The 16,458-nt window shown below is 25.4% G+C and overlaps 1 pseudogene; it reads left to right on the forward strand.

Annotated features, from left to right (window-relative positions):
* Window positions 1–11,567: 11,567 nt before the first annotated feature.
* LOC114167321 lies at window positions 11,568–12,404 on the forward strand (annotated as a pseudogene).
* Window positions 12,405–16,458: the final 4,054 nt, after the last annotated feature.

A 16,458-nucleotide genomic window follows, 5' to 3' on the forward strand; every position in this document is an offset into this window, starting at 1 on the left:
CTTGACATTGACAAATTGAGTCTTTTAACAATGTTAAAATTATTAATTTTTTTTTTTTAGGATATAAGGATATAAATTTATTGTCTTAAGAGGTGATGTTAATCCACTTACATAGAATTTATGTTGGGTCTTTTGGTGACACCGAATGTTAATTTTAGTAACTGAAATAAGGGATACTTGTGTTAGTTTGAGAGAAATAGATTGAGATAAAAATATATATTTTTAATAGTTTCAGTTAATCATAATTGACAGATCAGTGTATTCTATAAATATGTTAGCAAAGATCCAATTCCTAGATGAGTATAGAAAAAGCTGTAAGGAGAAATAAAAGTTGCTTCAATGATTTGCATGTTTCAGACTATTAATCTCATCGATAATCTTTATGCTTTAGAAGATCGACTCTCAGTCATGAAAATCTTTACTTTAAAAAAATATTAATGGTAGAGGCAAAATATTTTCAAAACTGTGAAAAGATGCAGGGATTGAATAATGTTCATGAAGATCAGTGTCATAATGTTTATTCAGAAAAAAAAAAAAAACATACATTTGGAATTGAAGTTATTTATAATAAAATGATACTTCAATTTAGTTTATATTTGTATTTGTTATATATTTGTATTTGATATTTTATTGATAGTTATTAATAAAATACAATCAGTAAAATAATAACATTTTCATGACAATAATAATTTATAATTTTTTATTTTGACAACATTTAATACATATGTTTTTAACATCTAACACATATGATTTTAATTTATATTCACACAATAACAATCACGTATTTATCATACTTTTAAAATTATATATATATATATATATATATATATATTTTACATGAATCATATTTCTGCATCATAGAAAATTATTAACTTTAACGGTTGAATTATAATTATATAGTATTTATAGTTATAAAAGAAATCACATACATTTAATTAATTATTTTTATATTCTTTCAAATTATTAATACTATCAATAATTAAATTAAATCTAAAATTTTCAACTATATTTTCAATATAAGTCATAATTTGTGTGCAAGAAATTTATCTTGTATTTATTTTACGACCTAGTTTTTGTAAATCATTATAGAAAAAAGAATTTGTTCAAGTAGATAATTCAAATAATTGAATTATTATTCCAACTTAAATGATTAATACAAATGAAGTTAAATTTTTAAACTAGTTTTCTTTTAAATATGATATTGGAAACTTAATTACAAAATTATTATTATATAAATGTTGTCATATTTTTTTCTGTTTTCAAATTCAACTATAGTTCGGATTTTATCTAAAATCAACTATTTTTTAATATTCATATTTTAAAATAATAAAAATTTATTATTAAATTTTAAATAAAGAGGTGAAAAAATTTTGGGGGCCAAAACCCTATTAAGGATTGCCATTGGTTATAATCGACCATAACAATGTTATATTAATATATTTGTTGCAACATTGAGAGTCCTATATGAAAAAGAAAATTGCTTTAGTTATTAATTGAGTTACTTTAATACATTTAATAATTTCACATATCTTAATATCAGACGATTTAAATATACATTTTAAAAATAAAACCTTGATATAGAAGTTTCATATATACATTCCAAAATAGAGAATACTTTGAATCCACTAATGATTAACTTTAACCATATTATATTTTCGGAACATATATATTAGAGCTTTTAACATATGAATAGATGAAGTATTTAGCAAATATAAAATATCATCCATTGATTTCTAAAAGAATTATGTTTACCTTAATAATATTATTTATAAAGAAAAGATTATTTAATTATTTTGATTAGTGGCGGAACTTGGACTAAAATTGTAGGGGGCCAAATTATATTTGTTATATATAATTTTTCTTTAGAAAAAAAAAACTATTCATTTTTTTCTCTTCATTTCTTCTCCTTAAAACAAACACACATAATATTAGAATTCAAAAAAATATTACTATCATTCGCTATTATATCATGCTATTATATTATGATATCAATTCATGAATACCATTTTAGATAAGTCATTCGTATCTCATCAATTTGATTTGGTGGTATTGTCAAATTTGATGTCGTTTTTCCCATATCACGTTCTAATGAATTTTTAAATTCATTATATGTAACTCTGAGAACTTTAGAGATTTGTTTTATATTGTCTTAAATTCTTGCTTCTTGTTAAATTTCTCAAGTTTAGTTAACGTAAATGCATTTCTTTTTCATCTTCATCACAAATCTTCCTCTTTGGAAAAAAGGAATCAATTTTTTTACTTTTTATCATAATCTTTCTAATATAAATTTATACCTCTCACCTATTTAGAAAAAAAAAATTATATTCACAAATTACAATTATCACAATGCAAAACATAACAAAACTCATACTACTTTAATTAAATAAGCAATATTGTATAAATTCAAAACTTAAAAAAAATTACCATAAGTAGGGAAAACACAAAATCCCTAAATTTCATAATTAAGGGTTATAATAATTTTGGAAAAATTATAATTAGGGTTCATACCAATTTCATAAAAGAATCCCTAAAATCATAATTAGGGTTTATATTAATTTGAGATAAACTTAATTTGGAAGAAATATCCTAAAAAGAATCATAAACTAACTAACATACATAAATCATAATAAGATACTAACCTTGATCTGTGAGAGATCATAAAAGAATGTATACAAGAATCTCAATCTATGTGTTTCCAATCTCTATTTCCCAATCTATCTCTTTGTATTTATCTCTCTTCATACACTTTCATGATAAATTATATGGTGAAAAGATCTTATAGTAAAAAAAAAACCCTAATCTCTATTATAAATTAATGTCTTTATTAAAATTTTTTATTTTATCTTTTATTATAATTTTCCATAATATAATCTTAATATAAATAATATATAATATAATTTAAAAAAATATATAAATATATATATAAAAAAAATGGAAGAAACATATCATGTCCTAGTTCCGCCATTGATTTTGATGATATAATAATTATGAATATTTGACTACTTGCACCATTGCATGGTTTGGAAATATGCGTGTATGGACTTTGACCTTAAATCTCGCATCGTCTTTCACATTTGGCGGTTTATCGCTTTCGTTACACTTCTGTTTTTCGTGGCCATTGCGTGTGCCTAGGAGCTGGGGAAACTTTCCATAACACTTTCTCCAATTATATCGTATTAATGAAGCTTAACTTATTATTAAAGGGATTTTGTTCTAGTTTTGGTATTTATTTAGTATTTAAAAACAATATAAGAGTTTCCTGTTATTACTATTATATTAATAAAATAGTGTCAAATTTCTTACTCTACTCATTATTGGTACGGAAAATTTTAATATTTGCTATGATGATCCAACACCTATGACGAATTTACAATAGCTTCGTTTTTATATTATTAACACAATTTACACATAAAGATTGTGCAAAAAAGCATGATTAAGGGAGGATCCGCATGCAGCTGCAGGCCGGTGCCGACAACCAATTAACAAAATTATTTTACTTTAACACCCTCTGAAAATATAAAATTTGCTTTTCTTTAAGAAAAACTAAATAAAAGACGGTGAGCTTCGTGTAATCGGTTTACGTGCCAAGCCAAAACTAAGATATTTTTTTGTTGTTTAGTGTAATTTTAAATTCACTGTTAGCCTTATCTTTCAATTATTTTCTTTTAATTTAGTCTAAAATTAATTCCTTTCTATGTCTTAATTACGATTATAGTTTTAACAAAAGAATGTAAAATTATTTTAAAAGATTAGAATTTTATCAGATAATAAAATTATTGTCGATCAATTTATATATATATATTATATATATATATATATATATATATATATATATATATATATATATATATATATGACGTATTATGGATCTTGGAGTAGCAATGACAACGAGTTGTCGGGTTGGACATGGATAATGCCTCACCCGCACGCTACGTATTTACTTATATGTCAGATATCCGTTTAAAAAATATTTGTGGGTACCTGTGAATACTCGTGAATATTTAAAAAAATATATTTTATAAAATTTTAAAACAAAATTTATATACAATCACAAAAAAATATAAATTAAATTCTAATAATTTACAGGCCCGCAGCGCACCTAATCCGTTTATAAAGTTTATAAATAGGTATTAAAGATATGTTATCGGTGGATACCAACTATCCACAAACATAAATATTTTTGCTATCCTACTTTGAAATGTATATTTTGTCTCAATTTCGTTCTTAAAATATCTCGAAAGATGAAAGAAGAAAGGAATGTTTATTTAAATCATCTTAATCCTCGACTTCTAAACAAAGTAAGACTATTAGATATGTGGTTAGAACAATTAGTTTATGGTTAAATATGTTTTTTGTCCCTTAACTTTCAGTAAATTTTGGATTTAGTCGATTTTGAAACTTTGGACCAGTTTAGTGATTCATCCTTCGAAATACGTGAATTTAGTCCTTTAATCAAATTTTTTTAGGTTTATTTCATGTTTCGTACGCATTTCAGGATTGTATTTGAGTTGTTTATATTATTTGACACATTTTTACTTTAATGTTAAGTGAAATACTATTATGAAACATGCTTGAAATGTCAAATAAAATTAACAAAATTTGATTAAAAGGACTAAATTTATGTATTTGGAAAGATGAAGAATTAAATTGGTCCAAAATTTTGAAATGAACTAATTCCAAATTTAAGTACTAAAAATATATTTAACCGTTGATTTATTAGTTATTATTCTTTATTAAAATTTAGTTTATTTTTAAACAAGTTGAAAGAGTACGAACACGTACCAAGTGGGCATGAGTAAGGATCGAGTAAATTCAAGATATAAGTAAGTTTAACTTGCTTTACAAGTCCTATAACAATCACGTTGACATTTTCAACTCTTGTTGGCCTAAACACCTTCAACTATTTCTCAGAATCACCCCATGCAACTCCAGATGTGAAAACAGAAACGTTCGTTAAAAACACCAATGAGAACACGAATTCTCACAGTTTTTTTAGTGTAAGTGCTTTTTGCGTTAGTTTTTGTTAGATTTAACATAAGAAATACACCATACATTCACGGTAATTATAATCGATACAAAATTAATTTTTTGTAAATGCAGTTTAGATAGTTAAAATAAATATCGAAAATAAATAAGTTAATATTAACATAAAATATATTAATTAAAAGAAGAATTAAAAATAAATAAATTAGTGTAAACATTAAATTAAATAAATATTCAAAATAACCTATGCTTAATAAACATTAACTAAAATAAATAAAGTTAGTGTATGTTTAGCAATATAACTTTATTTATTTCCGATATTTATTTAAGTTACCGTTGATTTAATTAAAGTTAAATTGTATATTGTGAATTCGTTTGTGTTAATGAGAAGGCATATCATATAAACGATAGGATCTTTTTAATTTCATTGTTCAGATTTTAAAGATGACAAATTTTTCCATTAATAATATTTTTTTCTTATTTTCTATATAAATATTGTACACCCATCTTTTTAATTTATATTTATAAATCTTTGTAGAGTCATTTCTTTCATTCAAATTCATCCTCTTCACCTATATTTATCTCTTTCACATACTCATCTTCTTCTTTTAAATTTTTTTTTTCATCTCCTTTATTTCTTAGAAATTTTGGATCATGCATATATGATACATAATTAAATGTATTAGGGCCATTATTTATAAAACCAAATAATAAAGTGATTTGACTAAATTAAAGATTTGGCTAAAGGCATATGTCATAAAAATAAATATTGTGTAGAGACCAGTTAGTAATGCCAAATTAGAAATACTAAAACTTAAGTAATTCAGTTTATAAATGGTCGTGGTCCCCTTCTGAGAGCACACAGAGAGTCATAACGTACTTTTCCTCTATCCCCACCAAGAGATAAAAAACCAAAGGGAAATCAAGGTGCTTTACAGGAGGAAGATCACTGCGCATATAGGAGTGCTCTAATATTATTGTTATGGCCAATTCAGGTTATGGCCAATTCAGGTACGCTTCCATTTACTATTTACAACATGATTATCAGTATGTGTATGAGATATTGTTTATGAGTTTATGATTGATTATTAGAATCAATATTAGGATCATATTTTGCGTTTGTGCTTTCATTATTCACATTATTCTTCTTGTATATTTCATCTATATTTTATTCCTCATTTTTTTTTCAAAGTATCAAATTGAATAAATGTAGTTGCTATAAATTGAAAATTAAGGGTGTTGCACAATAATTTTTAAGTGGTGAGAAAAATTTGAAAACAACACAAATGCTTCAAAAGTGTATTTAAGCTACAATTGGTTATTAAGTACTAAAAAATAATCAATTAATATTTTTGTATATGAAATAAACTAAAATGCATTCACTTTATAACCAGTTCTAATAATATAAAATATACATAAAAATATAAATACCATAATTAAAATATTAAAATATTAAATTATCAAATGATTGTATTTTCTGAAGGAGCATCTCACATATCATCTTCTTTTGGGCATTATATTCATTGGTGTCTCAGTTGCCAATATTTATTTCGCATTTCCTTTATATATTGGGTGCTATATTCTACTTAGATCTACATCTCAAACTTTTTATATTTACTTGAATTTATTTTCTTACTATTCAATTTTTTTTATAAATATAAAATTTTAATTTTTTTATTATTTTATTTTTAGAATGGATTGTCAAGTAACTCTTCTAATATAAAAAAAATATTTTTTATTCTATTTTTGTTGGTTGTTTTTACATTAAGTGGGGGTTTGGTTTTGTGTGTAGAGTCTATAAAATTATTTTCTTTTACAAGAGTAACTTGGAGGTTGACGTTGAACACAAATTTCCATAAAATAATATCAACCTTCTCACAATATATTACTCAATCAACCTTACTTTTTCGTTTCTACCAAAACGAAACATCAACAACTTCATTACAATTCTGAATTTCAAAAAACTCATGCATCGCTGAATTTCTTACCAAATCTAAACAACTACTCTCATATGAAGTGTGTCGATATGGAGTATTTAACGATCTTCTCTCATTAAATAATTAAATAATTATATATATATATATATATATATATATTCATATTTTAAAGATAAGATTAAACATTAGTAAACGATCTAAAATGAATAATATATATGACAGGTTTCAAATAATTTTCATATTATTAAAAAATAAATTTTAAATCTAATTTGATATTACAAAACTATATATTTTAGTGATTCATTAAAATGTTTTTTAAATTGTACATTTTCCTAATAAGTGTGGTAGTAGTGTGAGATGTTGGGATACAGAAATGTGTCGAAAGTTGGTAGAGTGGGAATTAGTGTAATAAATGTTGTATAACTAATTGTAATAAATTTGTTTTTAAATATTAGCAGAACCTGTGACATGTAATAATTAATGGGTTATGCAAATACGAGGAGGAACGAACGAGGAAAACACAGGGAAAATGATGAGTTTGATTCGGTGTTTTTTTCTGTAAAGCATGTGAATTTTTTACCTTGACTTGGCTTTTCGCTGATATAAATTACTTATATAACTAACATTTATTGATAAAAAAAAATATAAAAGAAAATATAACAATTGCCACAGTGAATCAAATGTATTTGAGAAATGATAGGTTGACATCCACATTTAACTATTTTTTTTATCACCTTAAAACTAATTTGTAACCCAAGACAAATTAACTTGTAACTTATGAATGTGATAAAAAAAATGGTCAAATATGGATGTCAACCTATCATTTCTCAATACATTTATAACCAAAACTAATTTCAACAACTCTTCAACAACTCTTACAAAGCTTATGCATTAGCATAGCTGAGAGCACACCCCTCTTCATCTTATGTGCTATACAAGAAATGACTCAAATGGAACTGAATTAGGATTTTAAACTGTTACATCAAGAGACAAAACATAAAATATTGTGTATATTAATTTAAATTATTCATAAATATTATTTTATAATGATTAGATCTGATATAATGTGTTAATAATGAAATAGATTAAATGACTAAATAATTTTATGTAAAAAGTTATCATATATTATCTATAATAAATTATTCAACTTTTATTTCTAATAAATGACTAATTTTTCAAGTTAATTTAATAGTAAGAAATAACATATAAAAATTATTGTAATAAGTAATAGTTTTAATATTTTGTTGTAAAAATATATTAGTAAGATTAAGTAAAATGAAAAAAAAAAAATTAAAAGTTATGTTAAAATTTAATTTTTCTTTAGATTCCTGTAATTTCATGAGATATTATTATTAAATACATACCTATTATTTTTAATTTTATAAAGTAATTACTTTATCACCTCACACTCATCTTTATTTCTCAATTCGTATATATTTTTATTAAAATTAGAATAAAACTATTATTACAATTTATTATTTTAGTTGATTACTTCCTTATTTGGTTGGAAAGTTTTTCATTTACGTTTAATCCCTCAAGCCAAATAATTTAATTTATAACATCAATTTAGTAATTTAGAGTAAATATATACCACACTAAATCAATTATTAAATATTTTTAATCAATTTTTCAATTTTAAATTAGTTTTCTAGTTCCTATTATATTTTAACTATATTTATAAATTTTATTTTATTTATTTATAAAAATAAATATTAATAAAAGAAAGTAAAATGATAAAAAAATTGAATTATATTAAAATTTATGAGAGAGAAGTTCGAAAAGTTTAACTAAACTTGTTTGACAAGAATACGAAGAGAGAGAAAAAAAAAATGAAGTGTGTTTGGAAGATATGTGATTGTTTTTCGAGACAAAGTTTCTTTCATTTTTAGTTTTTAGTTTTGTTTTAAAATTTTTGTAAATTTAATATGTGGCAAAAGTTTTGAATTGGTAGATAAAGAAATAGAATGATTCAACTTTTGGAAAATTAATTCTAATATCTTCTCAAACCACATATTGTGTAAACGGTCCTTGTAAGGAAGGACTTCTTCCATCATCATGCGTTTAAAATTTTTGTCAATTAGCAATCCAGATATCATATATTTTAATGTTGACCTTAATTTTAGAATTATATAACAGAACATTTTAATTTTATAGAAAATACTCACAATCTTATACGAGGTTTATTACTGACAACGAATATTTATCAGTAAAAAATAAAAAGAAAAATACTCACAACCTTTTATTACTAATTTAATAAGAAAAATAACAATCATATATTTTGATCTTGTTTATAGTTATATTGGTATATATAAATATAATAATAAATAATTTTAATAACATATCTTGTAGTTATTTGTTTATTTATATATTAAACTTTATATTTTTTAAAAGTAAGACTTTTATATATTAATAAGGAAATTTATAATTTAATCATAATATGATTTTACGATATTTTTAATATATAATTATGATAAAGTTCACTTTTTTTTATAAAATAATCTTTATTTTAACTTTTATGATTTAATAATTTTTAGTTAGTATATTAGTTTTTAGTAAAACCAAGGAGGTGATGGTCGGTTCTATTAAAATATCAAAAAAAGTATCGTTTATTAAAAAAATGGAAAAATATAAATATAAATTAAAAACTAAAGGAAATATAAGTATTATTTTATTAAAAGTAACGAATTTAAGTTTCTATTTCAAAGTTAAAAATGTCTAAGTCTTATTATTTATTATAAAATTAAATAAGATAAATGCAGTTTTAATAACATCAATGGAACATATATAGTTGTCGAACTTGTACAAAAGATATTAAGGAAATCAAATTTTATTTTTTATATATCAATTATTTTTTTTAATTAAAAAAAGTTACTTTTATTATAATTATTTTATTCAAAACAAACATATATAATAATAAAATTAAAAAAAATAAACAAAAATTATTGAAAAAATGAAACATGTAATTTATCATTCAACAATAATATATTAAAAATAACAAAAAATTACATTTAATAAGAGAATTGTTCCTCTGCATTCTTTCAATAATTTACAATTTTCAATAATTCAATATATAATGTATATATATATATATATATATATATAATATTTATTTATTAATTATATTTATAATTTTATAATTATTATTAAAAATATTTATATTTTCTGTCAATTTTGTTTTAAATTTTTTTTAAGAAATACTTATAAATTTTGTTATAAATTTTTTTTCAAATTACTGTCAATTTCTTTTGTAAAATATTTTATTTAAAACACTTTTTACATTAAATTTTGTAAAAAAATTTACAAATTTTATAATTTTATAAAAAATAATTATCAAGAATTATCTACCAATTAAGATTTTTAATAAAATAACAAAAAAATGTTTTTTTTTTACAAATCTTTTTAACAAATTTTACAATTTTTTCTATATAATATAAAATTATTTAGTAGTATTTAACCTAACACAATAACATCGTAGACACATGTCACCTTCTTTTAAAGAGATTAAATAAAGTGTCACTGTAGTACTTCAAATTGTGTGTCATTTTCTTTGTATTATCCAATTTTTTGCGTGAGAGAAGCGGTGACACGTAGATGTATACCGAGTCAAGGATTATCTTTTCCTTTTTCATTACGTTAAAATACAATTAAATAATATTTTTAAGAAAACAAGTGTATAAATAAAAAAAATAACTTATAAACATTTTAATTTTATTTAATTAAAGAAGTAATTGCATTATACTTTCCATACAATTATATATATACTAGCGTATATACATAGGTATGTATTTTTAAATATATGTGACATTAGTGATGATAATGTAATATTATTAAGTTAATATATAAAATAAAATTATATTTGTTAAGAATAGAGTGAAATATATCAAAAAAGATGAGAGAATAACACTTGATAAATAAAGAAAAAAAAGAACAAAAATAAATGATTTTATATAAAAGTTTGTAAAAATAACTGTCAATTTTTAAAAATTTAATAAATAATTATATTTTAAAGTAGAAATATGGTATTTAAAAATGTGGATGCATATATATATATATATATTGTTATATATATATATATATATATATATATATATTTATAACATGAGAAAATTTACATATAGCCACTCCCCTCACATAATTGAAATTTCCTCAATGAAGAGTACTTCTACGAACCATTCATAATCTCTCTCCAAAATTAAATTTCGTAGGGTTTAAGGTAAAAAAAATAGTCATAAATGTATAAATTTTAAGAGAGAAACTAGTAATGTAGAATCTACATTAAAATAATACTTTTACTTTGAATACAACTTTTGTAAAGAACACTCATAAAAAGTGTTCTAATTGCATTAAAACATGATAAAACATGTATACAGCTAATCCCACAGGGAAAAATCATTGATATTTCAACAATAAAAGGACACAATTTGTCATAGGAACCGTAATTAATGCGAGGCCAAAATTAAATTTCCTCGGAATTTACGATAGTCTTTATATGCGTGTGTTCGAACATTAGAAAAGTTTGTGGTCAATGTGAACCTTTTTTTCTCTGTTTGCGCATACACGGTACGTTACAAACACATTGCTCGTAAGTTGCAACGGTTGTTTCCTCACTTCTTCATCTGCAGAACCTCTTACTTAAACCCCTTCATTCTTCAAATCCTTTCATCCCAAACACTACGTACTCAACATCATTACACACTTTGTTACTTGTTTTCTTACCTTAAATAAATTACTTAGTTGAGTGCAAACCTTGTTATTAGGTACTCTAAAAGTGTCAGAGATATGGAAGCAAAACAGCAAAAACTCACCTTGGAGATCACAGTTATGTCGGGAGAAAACATAAGTGTGGATCGAAATTCAGTTTCCGATGAGGTCTATGTTGTTGTTCGTGCAGAGTCTTTGAAGTGTTGCACGACCCAAATGAAGAATGGAGATGATGGAGTGCATGCATGGAATGAGAAATTGTTGTTGGAGGTTCCTTCCTATGCAAGGTCTGTGACGTTTGAGGTTCAATGCAAGAAATACAAAGGATTTCGTCCTGTTGGTGTAGCAAGGATTGCTCTTTCGGATTTACTTCTTGCCAAAAACAACAATGTTTTATCCGAAAGTGTGTCTCAGATGTTTTGTTACGGTTTGAGGAGCTGGGAGGGTCGACGTAACGGGGTTCTTCATTTCGCAGTAAAGGTAGTTGATAATTTATCTGCACAAGCTAAACCAGAGAAAGACATAGAAATGGTGAGCTGTAGAGGATTTGAGAATGAAGTTACAGGGTTTCATGTAAACCCTAAAAATTCAAGTCATGGTATCACTGCCATTCCAGTTAAGGTGCACTAACCAAATTGTTGTTTCAATGTTGTTTCCTTACGAAGATAGAGAGTTCTCTTCCATTTCCCTCCCTCACTTCTCTTTCATTTGAGTTTGTATCTAGAAGAAGAAATGTTTGCTGGGTACTGTATACCAAGTTATAGGAACTGTAACATCCAAATAAAATATATATATATATATATATATATATTATATTAAAAAAATGATTTATTATTATAAATAACAATATTTATAACAATATACAAAGAATTTTTTTTTTGTCCACATTTTAAAATTCTAATTTTATCCTTTAAAATATAATTATTTATTAAATTTTTAAAAATTGTTCGTTACGTTTACAAATTTTTTATAAAATTGTTTATCTGCTTTTTCTTTTTCTTTCTATTTATCAACCGTTATTCTCTTATTTTTTTGGTATATTTCACTTTATTTTTAATAAATATAATTTTATTTTATATATTAACTTAATAACACGCATATTTAAAAAATGTCTACACACAGATACAATATAGCACCTGTGTTACACTGGTCTCTATAATAATAATAATTTGTAAACATATAAATATGGCAAGGACTAACTAACTGCTAACAACTTCAAATAATCATGTATAGTTGCAATTGTTATAAAAAAATTCAATGTATAAGAAACATAAATTAATAATATTATATATATATATATATATATATTATAAATTTATTTTTAACATAATTATTAGTTTATATAATTGATAAAAGAGAAGAGAGCGATAAGAATGCACATGGGAACTGCAAACCTTATCTCCTCTATGATCATTAATGAAAAAATCTGAAACCAAATGTTAAAAACAAATCTAAAAGAATAGTGTTATCAAAATATAGTTAAATTTAAACTAAAAGTAATTATTACTTTAATTCTTATAAATAGGGATGAGAAATGATGGAATCAAAATGTAAAAAGAGGTTGAACTTGAAAAAGGAAAAAAAAAATAGAGAGATACAATGTTGTAAGTTCATCAAGTATAAGAAAGAAAGATAAAGGATATTTTGTATTATTTGTAGGTTGAAGACAATCATCCAAAAAAATAATAGGTTTAGTTTTAATTTTGTTAGGTTTATTCTTATTATTATGACTTTAAGATAATTGTTTTGATCATGTAATTTGAACTATACTATTGAAATATATGTGAGAATATTATTTATTATGCATTCAATCATATTTATTTAATTTTATTAATATTTATTTGAATTATATGTTATTATGACTTGATTTGGGATATGGTATTAAAACTTTATTAGATTGTTATGGGCACCAATTTAAATTTCATTTGAATTAGTGTTGGTTAAAGTTTATTTCATTTTAATTATTTTGCAATTGAGTTACAGGAATATAAAAAAAAAAATTATAAACACACGTTACATATGGATATATCCATGGAAAATGTTACTCATTAGTTACATACATATCTATTTTCGTATGTAATGTCTTTATTAGTTACATACGAATTTATTTCGTAGGTGATGTCTTCATCAATTACATATGGATTTATTCCGTATGTAATATTACATACGTAATTTTTTCATATGTAAAATTACCGACGCTTATTTTACATACGGATTCTTTTTCGTATGTAATCCGTCAGAATTATTCAATTACATACAGATTTAGGACTTTACATACGAATTTTGTTCGTATGAAAATTGATTTTTTTTTGTAGTGAATATAGGTGGTGAGTGAAGCGAAAAAAAAAACTATATAATCAAAGTTTCGATACAATCTTGGTATATCTTCCACAATAATTAAGGTAAGGGGAGAAGACATTTATCATTTTATATTTTTATTTTTATTATCTTTTTATCTATTCATAATTTTTTTATTTTTATATTTATTTTAAGTGAGGTGTCCCTAACCTCGTTCTAATTTAAATTTCCTTCTTGTTCTTATTTATTTATTTATATTCATCTCCAGTTGTGCACTGATCCTATTTATTAAATTTATATTTATTCTCATTTATTTATTTTATATTTATCTCCAGTCACGTATTGATCATCTTTATTTATTATATTTATTTTTAGTTATGCACTGATCCTATTTATTTATTTATGCAATTATATGATTTAATATCAAAATAAAACTTATGATAAATAAATATTTGATTATTGTAGTTGGAGATATGACCTTCGGGATTTAAATGAGTAGTTAGTACTCAAGATGAAATGTTCTTGAGTTACTTCATTGGCCATGACGAGACTCAATTATCTTGATTACACCAGTGCAGCAAGGACTTTTGGCCCCGGTTATTTTCGTCATTTTGCCTCGGTTTTAGACCCGAGGCATATTGGGACGAGACCAAAAGGAGGAACCTTTGGTCTCAGTTGCAAAGGAACCAGAGCTATAGAAGGACTTTTTTGCTTCGGGTATATGAGAACTGAAGCCATATTCACGCACCAGCTGCAGTGTTGCTTTCACCCACTGCGCCACCAACCTGCAACAACGCACAAAACTGCAGCGTCGCCAGCACGCAGTCCACCATGGAATCACCGTTCACGCACATAGAAACGCAGCAGCAACACCTTCATCGCGACGCACCTGCGGCAGCACACCACCGTGCCACCATGCTCCACTGCACCTGTGACGGCGCACCTCACCATGACAACCACAACATCAGAACCAACAACCACCACTACCTTCACCATGCGCAAAACAACAGGCCAATCTCCTTGGAGTAGAGCTGAAGGGTCTCAATGCCATCGACGGAGGTCGCGGCAGAGGCACCCGCAGCTGAGAAGGCTTCACCCTCGATCTGGTGAGCGGCGGTGGAGGCTTCGTTGGATGAGAGAGTGTCGTAGCATTTGGATAGTATATAGGGGTTTGGCTGCGGCGGAGCCTCTGTTTGCGGTGGAGCGGAGGGTTGGTCCGGTGTGGTTTCGATGTCTGACATAGTAACGACGGAAAGGCGAATATGGGATTTGTGTCTATGGAAAAATAGTGTGTTTAAAGGGTTTGAAAATCAAAGGGAGGAAGAGAAAGAGCACCTGCACACGTGAACCAGAGGAGAAAAATTTGGGTTGGCAGCAGCGGAGAGAGAGAGAGGAAAGAGTTGTAGAGGCACGGAGAAGAAGGGGGTTCGCGAAATTGAAACCCTAAATAAATCCTATGGCTTCGGTTCCTTTAACAACCGAAGCCATATACCCCTTTTTGGCATCGGGTCTTGTTGGACCGAGGTATATAATTCTCTTTGGCATCGGTTTTGGGCGAACCGAGGCCTATAACTCTCTTTGGCTTCGGATGTTAGCTGAACCGAGACATAAAACTTGTCTGGAATTGCAAAAATGCCACCGCACCATTATATGTTTTGGTTCCTGGCCAATCGAGACATATAAGGCGAGGTAAAAAGGAAATTCTGCACTAGTGTTAGTTTCTACAAAATTAATCAAAATCTTTATAAAGTAAAATAAAGATCCAAGTTTTATTGATTTGAAAGAGTTTTCATTTATTTTATTTTATTAAGATATGTCATATTTTCATGTGATAGTTGTCTCACTTTCCTATTTTATGATTGTGTATGAAAAACAAAATCTTATAATCTCATCGTAGATAGCTGCCCCTAACATGCCTGACCCTTTCTTCGCTAACATTGTGGCGGTCTTCCTGGGAAATGCGTGACAAACAAATGTAGTAAATAATTATGTGACATTTCAGGGAACATGAGCTTGAAGGAAAAATTGGAGTCACTTTTTACTTACCCCCAATAGTCCAAGTGAATCATATTCATAACATTTTTCCTCCACATATTTAAAGGCTAAAGGCTAATATACGAGGGCGAAAATGTAAATAAATAATACTTCTTCCTCTTCTAGTGTAGAAAATATAATATGTACCAAAATGATGTAAATTTAAGATGCATATAATACTGTAAAATATATAAATATATGTATATGTGAATATTTTATGTTATTGTAAAATTATGTGTTAAAATTTTTTAAGTATAATATAGAAAATAATAGTAAAAAAAAAATTGGTTGCCACAAAAACAATATATGTATACCTTTTTTTAATTAAATACCCAACAACTTAAATATAACTGTAGTGCACTAAAATTACATATATCAATGGTTAAAATACTCCGATAGTCCTCGTTTTGGTTCAGAAATCTCAAATTGGTCCTCGAATTTTAATTGATCTCAATTTCGTCCTCATTTTTGTAAATGTGTTTTAAATCAACCCAATCGTTAACAA

This window comes from Vigna unguiculata, chromosome 10, assembly GCF_004118075.2.
Source record: "Vigna unguiculata cultivar IT97K-499-35 chromosome 10, ASM411807v1, whole genome shotgun sequence".
NCBI lineage: Eukaryota > Viridiplantae > Streptophyta > Magnoliopsida > Fabales > Fabaceae > Vigna > Vigna unguiculata.